Source organism: Talpa occidentalis, unplaced genomic scaffold (genome assembly GCF_014898055.3).
Source record: "Talpa occidentalis isolate TD23 unplaced genomic scaffold, MPIMG_talOcc4v2.1 talOcc4.12, whole genome shotgun sequence".
In the NCBI taxonomy this organism is placed as follows: domain Eukaryota; kingdom Metazoa; phylum Chordata; class Mammalia; order Eulipotyphla; family Talpidae; genus Talpa; species Talpa occidentalis.
In genome coordinates, this window is record NW_023601212.1 from 43,697,085 (window position 1) to 43,709,605 (window position 12,521).

Here is a 12,521-nt window from a genome sequence, read left to right on the forward strand (position 1 = left end):
TCCTAAGCAGGTGACAGCCTATAGGTGACCTAGAGGACTTCTATGCTGTGGGTGCTGCAATGGAATCCACCTGCACTAAACAGTGACTACGCAGCTCTACAAACTGCACAGGCTCTTCCCCAGAGCTGGGCCACCCTCCCTAAGCTCCCAGCCATTACCACAACACTGGATTACCATTGGGCACATTTTCTCTAATCTGAGTGTGTGGCCCCATCTTACACTTTTGTGCCTGCTACAAAGTGGGGCCTTGATGAAGCTTTGTCATCTACACCTAACTCATGCCAATGACAAGACCTAAGATCTAAAATGCAGAGCGGGCCCTCCCGGTGGTGCAGTGGTTGAGCACTGCATTGCGAAGCTGCCTGTAGCCTCTGCAGCACTGGTTCAATCCCCGGCTGCCGGGTGAGGGTCCCTCATGGTGTGCAGACCTCTCCTGCAGCCCTCTGCTATCTTCAGCAGTGTACTTTGGTCCTTCTGCCTGCTCTGCTCCCTGCTCTGGCTCTGGTGAATTCTCTCACCCTCCCGTGCTTCTGACTGTACCCAGTGCTTGTATAAATAAATAAATAAATCTAAAAAAAAGTTAAAAAAAATAAAACAAAATGCAGAGCAGTTCAATGTTCTATTTCTATTTATTCAGGAGAACATTTATATACAAATACTATAAATTTTTATATACAGAAATAACCCCTTCTTCAACAAGTGTGAAAAGACCAGAAAAAATAGTCCCTTACCCCCTTACCTTTTTTAAATCTAGATTACCCATAAAGACAGACTCAAACTCTGGATGTACTTTCTTCACTACAGACACCAGATACTGAATCTAGACCTGTCTAGGCAGTGCTCAAAGGAAGAACTTGGATGTGGGAATTGAAAATCCCTATCCCAAGTTGGTGCCCACAACCATGCCTTCACCTACCTGGCCTCATGTGTTTCATTTCCTGAAGCTCTTGAAAAGTGGGTGCACATGCTTAGTGGAAGCCTTGTTCTGTGATGAGTGGTACTCCACGTACACTGTGTCATCAGCCCCCGACATGGAGCTCATGGTGCCAAAGCGCCGAGACACCTGTGGGAGGACCCAGCCCACTGTTAGTATCCAAGAGGAAAGAAACTCTTTTTATAATATTTATAAGTTTTATAACATTTACAAGTTTAATGAACTACATTTTAAGAACATTTACTGACCTTTCACTATGTTCCAGGTATCACATTAAGCAGTCTACACATATTGACTCTTCTAATCCTCACAATAATTCTCATCTTAAAGAGGAGGAAACTGAGGCACAGAAAGATTAAGTAACTAATGCAAGAGCACAAAGCTCTTAAAGAGCTGGGCCTTGAACCCAGGCAGTAGGGTTTCAGATTCCATTTTTAACTACCGGCCTCTCCACAATTTCTGAACAGCATTTTTAATAGTCTCTCAAAATGTCCCTGAACTCTATCATAAGGCTTTGAATCAACTGGAGAGCAGAAAGTCCTGGATGTGGATCTTGACCCTGCCTCTCACTGGGTGACCTTGGTAAATACGGTCTGCCTGTACCTTAATGAACTCATCTGTAAAAGGGTTATCCCCCAACATAGGTTGCCCACAGTGCACACATCAGGTTCTGACTTGGAGCCAGGCATTACAGTGCACTGGTTACAAGGAAGGATGGAGCAGGCACTGGGAAAGGACTTTAATAGCTTGGCCCCAGCAGAGGGATTGACCAGAAGTCAGTAAGAGACAGAAAGTTTCCCTGGGATTTCTTTGAAGATTGTCCAGAGGGTGATCCAGCGGCCCACCCACTCAGGGGAAGAAAAGCCTCCAGCTGGAGAGAGAGGACCTGTCCTGGTGACACGCCTTCCTTCTCTCCCTGTTACAGTCATTGCCCCCTTTTTGGCTCAAACATCGATTTAGTTTCAAAAGGACCTGCCTAAACTGTGCTTGTCTCTCTGAATGGATCTGATGATAACTGCCTATGAGTTTTAATTATTACATGTTACATGTTGTATTTGCCGGTACATTGGAAAAGGCAATTGAGAGAATGGAATGTCTTTGACCAGGAGCTAGAAGCAGGCAAGTGGAGTCTCCTTTGTCCCCACTGTCTTTACAATGTACATTAATTTGCCTTCCCCTCTCCAAGAAACTCCTCCCAGGACACAGCCTTGAGGTAGTGATGCTGAGACCATCCAGGTGTTGTACTTGACTAAACCCAGTTAAAGTCTCTATGTAAGCCTTGAAGATTTGGGAGGTGGGGGTGGAAAACGTGTTTTGCAGCCATCCAAAACAAATCACTTAAGTCAGTTTCCTTGGTTATGAAAACTACCACTAACACTCTGGAGAGGCTGGCCCTTTTCATCAGTCTCTCCCTACCCTCCTTGTACAGTGGCTGGTTTCACATCATGCCTGGAATTCTCCCAAGGTTGTGACCTAACACCAGCACACAGTAGGCATTCACTAAGTATCTAAAGAATACTTAGTGAGAACTCTAAATTTTCCCCCAAAAGTGTTGAATCTGCAATATAACTTGAGCCTCAGATCTCCATTACAAGTTGGAAATTTCATTTCTATTACTGAGGACAAAATCAGAGTTCAACGAACCAACTTGCTGAAGGCCTCAGTCCCATCATATTCCAACCCAAAGCCACCCTTATGAAAGCCTGGGGTCATATTTGCTCCCATTATTTGCTATTCAAAAGACTGCACAAGCACATACAAGGTAATGTGCCTGTGTGTGTATGTCTAAGAATTCTGTCCCTTAGGAGTCAGACACAGGCGCCTCACCCACTCACTCACCTGGCTGGATCTGGAACTAAATTCTCCTGCCACCACCTCTTCCTCAGCATCCAGGTCTGTGGCTGCCAAGACTTTTTGTAAAAGCTGCTGTTGCTCTTCTTTTGTTGAAAATGCTAGTTCTTCCTCCTCCATGCCAGCAAGCTTTGTGATCACCTACAAAGTCAAAACCAGCAGGCTGAGTCCACTTTTGTTTGCACTCTTTTAGCTCAGCCTTCTCCTGGGTTGGCATGCTAGGATCACTTCCTTCCTATAGACAAACCTGGACAGATGGCTAGCAAGGGAGAGCTCTGACTGGGCATTCCAGAGACCAGCTCCAGCAATTTCCATTAACAGGGAGCTTAAGTGGTAACTGCAAAGCAAATAGAGAGAAATTGGCTTCCAACACAGAGCAGCCAAATAATCACTTACAGAAGACAAAGAAAAATATTAGCAATTTTAAAACACCCATCCTGGTAGTCCCCCATCTTGTATTAGGTAAAGGAAGGGAGCAAATACTCAAGGGCAGTTTCCGCTCTCTGAGGACTTTCAACCTCCTGAGTTTGGTGCCCAGAGCTTCAAGCAGCAGGGAGCACTCGCACAGGACAAGCTGTCAAGAATGGAGTCACAAGAGCAAGATACAACACAACAGAGGCTTCTCTGGAGACAATTTAGAAGAAAGCCTACCTATCCCTGCAGAAAACTGGAATGGAATGCTTAAGGTGGACTTCTTTTCCCTCTAGTTTTTCCTCAAGATTTTACCACCACCCCCTCCCCCCATCCCTTGTGTCCTCTTGTCCCTTTCCCTCCCTCTCAACTTCAGAATGTTTACAGATGTCTATTATTTCTTTAAGTATTTCACAGTTGAAATTTGTTTTGTGAATGTCTAATAATTTGTTTTTACCCTTATGATTTACTATGCTGCACAGAACTCTCTCAAATTCCCTCCATCCTTTCTTACGGCAATGCACTACTGCGTGGTGTGTGCACCACATCTCCTCGGGACAGGTTTTCTATGCCTTTCTCTTTCACTTCTCCTTCAGGGAACCCTGCCACACAGATGCTATTTCTTTTTAAGTTGTCCCAGAAAGCTTACACTGTTTTCATTTCCTCACTCTTTTTTTACTCTATCGAGTTCTTGTATCCTCCAACACTGTGTTTTCAAGCTCATCAATTCTTTCTGTTCCTTCTGTTGGCTGGTGAGGCCTTGCATTGTATTTTTAATTTAAATTTTATTTTTATATTCCCCATACAATTACAACCCCTTATTTTGACCCCACACCCTCCTTTCCCCGCCCCCCAACCCCCATAGAGTGTCTCCGGTTCATAGTTGTTTGTTGATTTTGATATTTTCTTTCTTATAGTTATTCATTTTCCTGGTCCCTTATTTAATTTTCTAGATTCCTGCTATGAGTGAGACCATCTGGTATTTTTCTTTTTCTTTCTGGCTTATTTTGCTAAGCATGATCCCTTCCAGTTCTGTATTTTTAAAATCAGCTATTGTGTTTCTTAATTCCATTACTTCTGAATGGAGCTGCCTCCTATTTTCATTATCTTTATTCTGTTGTTGTTTTGTACTCTGGGTTTTTGTTTGTTTGTTTGTTTGTTTGTTTGTTTGTTTGTTTGTTTGTTTGTTTTTAAAGTCCCATCTGCATTGCCAGGACTCTTACCTTGAATTCTCTTTCCGTCATGCTGTGCAACTCCGCTGAATCAAGGCTCTTGTCAGGGATCTTTCGTTCTGGCATTTGTACTGTGTTCTTCTTCCTCCTTATTTTTGATTTTGTATGGGTTTCAGTAGGAACAAACTTCCCGCTGCTGTTTTCCAACTGCTGGGGTAGTCAGGAGACTGGCACCAGTGAGGGGCAGTAGGTACAGAAGAGCAGTGGGGCAACAGGCATCAAATGATCACCTCCAGGGGTGATACGTTCCTTTGTGGGGGCCACAGGTGATCTAGATATCACAGAACGGGCTTCATTAGCCTCTTCATAGGGAATGCAGGTGCTCTGACCTGAGTCAGGCTACAGTGCTCTGTATGAGCCTTAGACTCAAGTCAGGAGTCCTCACTCTGTTCCCTCATCCCCAGCTCTCCTGCAATGCACCATCCATCCTGACTGCCATTCACACACACCCTTGTTCAATGCAGTACCAGACATTAGGAGCCCCAATGTTGGCAAGTATCTGAATCAACAATTGTAGGGTGCTGCACAGGAGCTACTTCTGTCTCTTGAGGATTGTCCCACCCTGTTATTACTCTAAACAGGGGTCACATGAGGTTTCTCCTACCCCTTGTCGTTGGGCCGATGCTCTTATTGTGTATGATGCTAGTCAGTTTTTCTCTCAGAGGTCTTCTGGGTTTGTTTTACATCAGTTTTGCTGTCCTCATTTGAAGAAGACAAGCCCAACACATTCACTCTGCCACCCTCTTACCAGCCTCCCCTCATAATTTTCATTAAAGAAAGCTTCTAGCAGTATGGAACTGGGCAGAGTTCTCCAGGTGGCCACATTCAGAAGGACAAATATAGGACACTGCTGTCTTGGCTTGATCACCCCCTGGAATGCCAGGATGATGATTCTGGGAACTCCAGTCCTGCCACTTTCAGCAATCAGCACTGGAGGCATGGAAGAAAAAGGAGAGTACATGCCTGGGTGCTGTTTATGTCAAGTACACATTTTGGAGAATCCAGAGCTATTGCTAACTCAGTGCTTCTCTTGCACTGACTGTCCCAGGAGTCAGGAGGTCAGCATCAGAGCTCCAGTGCCTGCCTGAGCTCTGATGCTGCTGTCAGCATGTGCCTTTCATAAAGAGATAAAAAGGTCACAATGCAAATCTTTCATAAATCCATCCTACCACAAAAAGTATGAAAAGTGTTACTGTTTCTGGCTAAAAGCAGTTTCCTGCTTCTGGCACCCTCCACCCAGTTTCACAATCAAAAACCCTTTGGGACACTAAATCCTGACACAAACTTACTATATGAGTCAACAGGAAATAAATCAAATGTGAAAGAAAATGAAAGTCGGTTGAAAACTTTAGAATCTCCCAAAATATACAAACACCTGACTTGGATATGGAGGATCTGGTGTTATTAGAGGCCCACTAACACCAACTCTTGATGCACCTGGAATGGCCCTAAAAAAGTATAGTGACAGCCACAGCTCCTTATCATTTCAAGCCCTCTGAGGCAAGCACCTTTATTTAAATTTAAATTGAGGTAACATAGGCTTACATGTATGTTTTACCAATACAAATTCTTACCTCCTCATGTGTGTAATCAAACCTCACCCACCACCAAAGTCGCAAAAACCCTCCACTGCAGGCCATTTAACTCCCTCCCTCCTTTGCTTTTACCTCCCAGGTCCCCTCTAGAAACCTCAGTTATGAGGTCAAAATCTAAGAATCAATTCTACAATCAGAATCCAAGGGTTTGTTTCGGTTCAGCTTGGCTTGTTCCTTTGCTTTGTTTCTTTCACATATGAGTAGAATCAAGTGGTGTTTGTATTTCTCCTAAATTATTTTGCTTAAGGCAGGCACACTTTCCACCAACATCTAACCAACCATCTTTTCACAAAGGTAAAAAGTCAATAAGCAGAAATTCCACGCCTTGTGTTTCTAAGGTCCCATTCTCTGACTATTCACTCTGAGAAGCTGGGGGCAGGCAGGGGTCCTGCATGATACTGTCCCTCAAACCTCCCCGCTACCGGCACCACCACACATCAGTTTTTGCAAAGTCTCCAGTGCCTGCCTGAGCTCTGTCCCATGCCGGTGGCCCCCACTTCTGGAGGCCTGAGTACAAAATAAGCCTTGGCTTCACTCTGACAAGAGACCAAAATGGATACATACCTTAAAGCTATACCCCTGATCTACCAAGAATCTCTGACGCTTAGTTGAGTAAGTCATATCCTGTGTATCCTGGGACACCAGTGAGTAAAAGAAGGCATTGTATTCCTCTGCAACCATCACTGGAGAAGATGCAGGAAACAGGGTATCAGCTATTGTTAAGGTAGAAAGTAAAGGCAAAAGACAAGTCTTGCAGTTGGAGAGTTTTGTGTCAGGGAGTGATCATCCTAATCCTTCATGAGGACATCATCAAAATTAAGGACTTCAGTGCTTCAAAGGACACCATCATGAAAATGAAAAGACCATAGATTGGAGAAAAATATACAAAGCATACTTCTGATAAGGGATGTGTATTTGCAAAAAAAAATATTACAGTCCCAGGAAAAATGGAACAAAATGGTCACTAGCTCTGACATCCAGGAAATTTGGGTTTAAATCCTAGCCCTGCAGCTTAATAAACCTGTATATTTCAACTAATGAAGACAAATAACACAAACATAAAATGACCAAAGGATCTGAGCAGATGTTTCTCCAAAGAAAATATAAAAATCAACAATAAGAACAAAGAGTTCAACATCAATAACCAGGGAAATATAAACCAAAACCACGACAAGACACCACTTGGCATGCACTAGGATGGCTAGAATAAAGACAGATTACTATAAGTGTCAAGAATGTGGAAAAATTGGAAGTCTCATAATACATTACTGGTGAGCATGTGAAATGGTGCAGCAGCTTTAAAAACAGTCTGGCAGATTCTCTAAATGAAAAATGTAAAGTTACCATGTGAGCTAACAATTCCACTCCTAGACACATACCCAAGAGAACTGAAAGCATATATCCATACAAAATTTTCATAACAGCATTATCCCAAGAGCCCTAAAAATGGAAATAATTAAATGTCCATCAACACATGAATGGATAAAGTGTTATGTCCATGCAGTAGAATTATTATTCATCATTAAAAAAGAACAACAATCCTTTTGTATAATCCTTTTGAAAACATGTACACTAAGTGAAAAAAGCCACTCATAAAATGCCCAAATTACATAATTTGATACCCATGAAATGTCTAAAACAGTCATGTTTATAACAACAAAAGTAGATTTGTGTCCACCTGGAGTTGCAGATTGGGAGGCAACAGAAAAATGAGAGTTACTGTTAATGGGTAAGGTTTTCTTTATTGGGGTAATGACAATATTCTAAACACAGATTTGGTTATGGTTATACAAATTAGTGAATATACTAAAAACTACTAAATTATATACTTTAAATGGATCAGTTGTATGGTATGTGAATTATATCTCAATAAAGGGGCTTACAGAAAAAAAAATCCCCAAGAAATTGTAGAATAAGAGAATTCTAGAAGAGCATTATCACAGAAACTAGGACAGGAAATATACCTGTAAAACCTAATCCTTCTGGAAAATCTGAATAGTTCTGTTTCACAGTTCAAATGTTAGTAGGTTAAGTATCTGTGTACTACCTCTGGATCCAACTGTTTCTTAGTCTTATAGGATCTCAGAGATGCAAAGAAAGCAATAAAAAAGTTTATAATAAAGACAAAACTTTAATTAAATCCAAAGAAGCTTTCAAATTAGGTTTTTTCTTATGATGAAGCGTATAGAATAAGTAATGAATAGCATCACATACGCTTATCAGATTATATTCTTGTCAGTTTAGAAAAGCTACAATTTCCCCAACAGCCTACTATATTCTGTTGTGTAAGTCTTTTTCCTGCAAGATAGTACTGTTGTTCCTACTCTGGATGGCAAAGCAAATGTTCAGCAGGGAGATTCAATTGCCCAAGGTGGCATGGTTGATCTGGTGCCCAAGTCCATGCTATTTCTATCAAAATGCCTGGTCTCTAACAACCAATCAGTTGCCTCTTAAGCATATTTGAATATAGCATAAGTCCAACAGATGTCCACTAACCTTGTCCTCTTCAAACACCCTAGTAATCCATGTGCTAAGGTAAGCGAATTCCTTGAGGACAGGGCCTGTGTCCCTGTCATAGGACCTGAGGGGTTCAAAAGAGCCATGGCCATCTCAGCAACAATGCCAGTTCCTACCACATCCCCATGATAGGGGCTCAAGCCCTTTTACCACAGGTGACAAGCAGATGCCTTCCCTGTTGTGTTCTCAATCACTGAGCTCATACTGCTGCAGGCCACCATCCAGGGCAGCATTCTGCAAGGTTCCAAGTGAGGTGTAAGTGTGCTGGCTCCCTACGCTATGCCTACCAAAACCATCCCTTACTCCTGAGTCGAGGCCAGGAGACAGTTTTGTCCACCCTTCTATTTCTACAACATTAAGCACTGATTCCTGGCTCCTCCTGTCGACCGACACAACTGTTCAGGTTAAAGGACATCTGTGTGAATTCCAAACAGCTGCCAGAATAACCACTCATAGAGTCACCCGGAGGGCATGAGAAGTAAACAGGTGCAGGAAGACCTTGCTCCTTGCAGTCCACCTCACCCAGGAACACAAGCTCATCATAAGAACACAAGCAGCCTGTCTGAAAGGAGACCTCCCAGGCCGAAGGGAGATGACCACCATTACCTTTTTTGGCTTGGTGCACTCGCCCATGCCTCTGCGCCTCCTGCCGCTTGGAGCCACCATGAGATGATATCTGAATGAGTATATTTGCTTCTGGTAGATCAAACAACGTGTCACCCACCTACATAAATACAGCATTGTGAGTACGGGAAGGTTTTCATATATGGAAAAAAAAAATCAGCGGGCCTCAAGTTTAAATAAATAATACAGGAAAACAATGACTACCCTCCTCTCTTTGGGTACTTTGGATGCAGGGAGGCCTGCAGAACCTGTAATGACCTCTCCTGAGATCTGTCCTAAGGAAGCCCTAGGACCCCAGGTCAGCAACCCACAGCCAGTGATCCTATCAACAGAGCCTCTTTATGAGAGATTCTCATTTCTTGTTACAGATATAGGTCTGTACAAAATCACCCATACTCTTAAGTGGTGGTTACTAAGAACAGCGGCACATGAGGGACACATGGTCTGGTGGAGAGACTGCCTGGCGCTGGATTCTGCCTCAGAAAAGCAATTTGGCCTGGTGAGTTCCTACCATCAAGGTTCCCAGTCACAGACACCAAATTTAGTGCTTTATGTCACGGCATAGGTAAATCTTCTACTGGACTTTGGGTTTATACAAATATGAATGTTCTCAATTGCTGGGCCATCGCTTCTAAGTGCAGATCAAAATCATCACTGAGTGGGCCTCCCGGGTGGCACAGGCGGTTGAGCACAGCGCTGTGAAGCTGCCCGCAGCTTCTGCAGTGCTGGTTGGATCCCCGCCGGCCGCAGAGCAACCCACATGGCGCGTTAGGCCTCTCCTGTCGCACCCGCTGCTACCCTCAGCAGTGTTTTTCGGTCATTCTGCCTGTTATGTTCCCCACTCTGTCTCTGGTGAATCCTCTAACCCCCCTGCACATCGGGCCTGTACCCCAGTTCTTGTATAAATAAAATAAATTTTAAAAAATCTTTACTGAGTGACCTACAGGAGTTTACACTTTGCTCACACCACCCACCACTAAGCACACCAGGAGCAGAACAAAGGCTGCCTGTGACCAAAGGATTCTCCAAGCCCACAAAGAGCACCTTGCCAGAGTAGGTAATGGATTTTTTTCCCACTGTATAAAGACTCACAACTTAAAATTCCTAAATTCCAAAAGCAGACTTTATATATTACCCATAAGACATTAAAAACCAGTATCTGCTGCTTCTACCACCCAATAGGCAGCTTCCCTGTGCCCCCAGACATAAGATGTGGGAATAAAAACTGATGTGTGGCATTCCTACAACAAAATACCAACTCACTGTCCAGAATCATGCAGTGTGCCCCAGGCCATGGGCTTCCGAGGGCCTCACCATACCGTGCATGCCACACATACCTTGGATATGAAGATGGTGTTGATTTTGGGATTGTGCTTAAAATTCTGGAGAATATGCATCCTTTCTCCCTGAGATGTAGGGCCATAGATAGAGGGTCTAGAAAGGAACAAAGCAGTGATAGGAAAACCACAGTGTTACTCTGTAAATATCCAGAAATCATGTCAGAGGGGAAGAGAGCTCCTGCAAGATTTTTCTCTGTCAGGCAAGAATATCAGGAGGAGACCTGTAAAAATGAGTGGCTACAGACTCTCCCCCAGCCCCTGCCAAAACACACATGCCACCCCTTTCCCAGGATCTACTTCAGGTGAGTAGTCCCTTTGGGATTCCTCCTCTACTTTTGTCTTTGTTTCTGAACCTAACTCATTTCTGCCTCAAGATCTCCTGCTCAAAGCTTAGTCTGCACATAAGGAGGACCCCCTTCAAGGATTCCTTGAAGCCCCTTGGTAGTGGTGAAGCAAACAATGCTATATGCGAACAGAAGTTCAGAAGCAATTATTTCCTAATGACAAAGGCATTCTCGAAGAAAAGGGCAGGAAGGAGAAGAGCCCCTTTCAGTCTTTTTCCACTGACCTACTGTCACACTATGCTCCAAAAACTTCTCTTTAACTTCCGCTTCTCTGCCAAGGAGCACCACCCTATCTATCTCACTGATTGTAAGCTGTTGGCATCTGGCCATGTCACTCCTCTACTCTTCTCAAGTGATCTGGTGAGTGGTTTCCATGTCTTCCCAAGGATCAGTAGTATAAGTGACAAGAATAAGAATGAGGACAGCTCCCAGGTACACAGGAACCACCCACATGAAATAACGAGCTGATATTATATTGGGGGTTTAAAAAAAAAAAAAACACCCATTCCCGTCAATGTTCCTTAGAAGGGTAAAAGGTAGTTTCTTGTTCCCATTTAATGCACAGGGAGCTGCGGGTCAGGAACCCGAGGAGGCTGCCCCTGAGTGTGACTGTCCCAAGCTGCCCCAAGGCCATGCCCAGGGGAATCAGGAAGCACCACTCTGGACACTCCACATGGCACTTTGCAACACAGCGCTACCAGCAAGTAACTACGGAATGGTGATGGGTGTGCCAGAGAAAGCAAAGCCCCTGCCTATGGGGGAGTGAAGCCTGGGTCAGTTGGACACCCCGTACTGAAGGTCTCTGGTCACACCAACCACCAGCTGCCTTACTTGTCATCTAGCCATTCCAGGGCACAGCACGAGTGTGACCCTTTCTGTGCATCATGCTGTAAAAATGGCCGGGAAGGCCCAGAGCAGCCTTTCTTCCAACACCCAGGTCTTAGGTGGGTCCTTCCCGCCTCCTCCAACAACAAGAAAAAGTCCTCACGCAATGGTAAGCTCTCTGTTTCTGAAAGCTCCCCACATGCAGAAAACAAAATAGAAGTATAACCATCCTTCAGAAAGAGAACCTAGTATCTGATGAACACCTACCAGATGCCAGACACAAGAATTCTCTGAGGTGGTAAGAGCTTCAAGCGATAGAACAACAAAATGAGGTCCAAAGCAGTAAACAACTTTCTCTGGGCCACACAGCAAAAGAGAGGAACTGGGACTCAAATACAGTGTGTCTGGCTCCAAGTCTGATGGACTAACAAATTACTCATAGTATCTCCTGCAAAATGCTTAGTGACGCCTACTCTCCTCATGCAGACTCAAAGACTTCCCGCAACAGTCCCAAGTTATGGAATAGAGCAATGCCGGAGACACATTTTACAGCAAGAAATCAAGACAGACAAAAGCACTTTGAGCATTTAGAGGCCAGAAGTACTAATAATTAAAAGTTGTAGCCATAATTCTATCATCCACGAGGAAACACAGCCTTGCCCCCCTACTGAGCCAGAACATCAAAGTCCAAAACAGGCAGATGCTCAGAAAGCCACAACCACAAGCCCCAAGTGTGTTTGCATGTAGGTGTCAATGAGGCCACTCAAGGCAGGCACCAGGGAGAATCTGGAAGGAGTACTAGAATGGGCAGATGAACAGAGAGGGAAGATGGCTGTTAAACTAGCAGA

The 12,521-nt window shown here is 44.0% G+C and overlaps 1 pseudogene; it reads right to left on the reverse strand.

The window, feature by feature from the left end:
- Positions 1 to 931: 931 nt before the first annotated feature.
- LOC119242204 (general transcription and DNA repair factor IIH helicase subunit XPB-like) overlaps positions 932 to 12,521 on the reverse strand; it is a 28,126-nt pseudogene continuing 16,536 nt past the window's right edge.